At 32.4% G+C, this 1562-nt stretch overlaps 1 long non-coding RNA gene across 1 annotated transcript; it reads right to left on the bottom strand.

Moving 5' to 3' along the window:
- Positions 1–205: 205 nt before the first annotated feature.
- On the bottom strand, positions 206–1046 carry LOC117689366 (uncharacterized). Its single transcript, XR_010714646.1, has 3 exons — positions 916–1046; positions 614–781; positions 206–249 (listed from the first exon to the last, which is right to left on the bottom strand). It is a non-coding gene; the product is annotated as an uncharacterized lncRNA (long non-coding RNA).
- Positions 1047–1562: the final 516 nt, after the last annotated feature.

Here is a 1562-nt window from a genome sequence, read left to right as displayed (position 1 = left end):
CAAAATTTGTTAAATGTCAAGATATATAAAAGATTTTGTAAGCATTTCAATCTTGCATCATACATTTGGTGTGGTGTGTGTGTGTGTGTGTGTGTGTGTGTGTGTGTGTGTGTGTGTGTGTGTGTGTGTGTGTGTGTGTGTGTGTGTGTGTGTGTGTGAGAGAGAGAGAGAGAGAGAGAGAGAGAGAGAGAGAGAGAGTTGTTACCTTTTACTTCAATTCTAAAGCAATGAAGTTCAACTGTGCTCACACTGTAAAAACAAAAATATTAATAATCGCGCTACTCTAACCCTTAAGTGTCAAATTACTTTGTCCTCTGAAAGAGAAATTGTTTCAACCATTTTCCAACCAACCCTAGTACTAAAACAAATAAAAAAGGTTTTTATGGTTAAAGCTGCTTTACAGGCTTGAAATTGTATGCCGAGTTTATTAAATAATATCATTTTTAACGATACTACATAAAGTACATGTGTATAATACAAAATGTATCACCATTAAGATCTAATGGTGTATAAATATTATAATGTATATCTATAAGGGTATTAATATTCCAAATGTTGATTTTTATTTTTTTCCTGAACCTTTCATTGTTTCAAAACTTAATATTAACAATACCCTGCACTGTCTTCAGCATTAGCACACACTATGTGATGCCCTCTATCATTATCTACAGGAGACCAGCTCATGGAGATATACACCACATTCTGATCCCAAGAAGCTACATGCCTCGTCTGGTTCACAGGTTTACCATCTCTCCTTAGAAAGTTGAATTTTGTAATCGTTCTACAAATTAAATGCATCTATTTTGACCTTTACATCAGAATTTATTATCCGTCTTTCAAACATATTAACATGATTTTTAAAAGACATTTTTAAGTTGTTATTGCTGGTGCTTTCATACAAAGTTTAGTTAATACCTAGAATTTAAAGTTGGTTTGGCATAAACATTTACACGAAAATCTCCTCCAACATAAATTGTATACTTTTGGTTGTTGGGTGGAGTTGGTGTTACAAATTCTGGGGGATGCGTTTCACCCGTCACGTTGAAATACATCTACATAAAGTAGTAAAATATCAGCATTGTTGTTAATTAGTCCTGTAAACCCATATTAATAGATTATTATGAGATTTGAGAACTCTAAAGATCACCAATGTAAAAGCTCTTATTTATGTGTTTGCTTTGTTTTGCATTTTTAAATCCCATAAGTAACTCATTTACTAACTAAAACAATCACTCTTCCCATAAGTGTGTTATAAGCAAAATGATTAATAGTTCCCACGATGGTGTCCGTGGTCACATAGTCTATCACTGTGACAGGTATGCCAAAACTGTCTCCTATTCCGAACACTCGATTTATGACCCTGAGGGTCAATATGCATGTCTGAAAAAAAAATGTAATTTCATTTTAAGTAACTTAAGGTGGAATAACACCTGGAAAAAGTAACATAACTTAACAGTAAATTATTTGATTATTAAAGAAATAACGATAAATAAACTGTACATATGTCAAATAAGCGAAAAAATTGCAGATTAAGGAAAAAAATGAATATCTAATTCAATTAG

Source organism: Magallana gigas, chromosome 6 (assembly GCF_963853765.1).
Source record: "Magallana gigas chromosome 6, xbMagGiga1.1, whole genome shotgun sequence".
NCBI lineage: Eukaryota > Metazoa > Mollusca > Bivalvia > Ostreida > Ostreidae > Magallana > Magallana gigas.
Note: the sequence above shows the minus strand (reverse complement) of the source record. Positions and strands in the feature narration are given on the sequence as shown.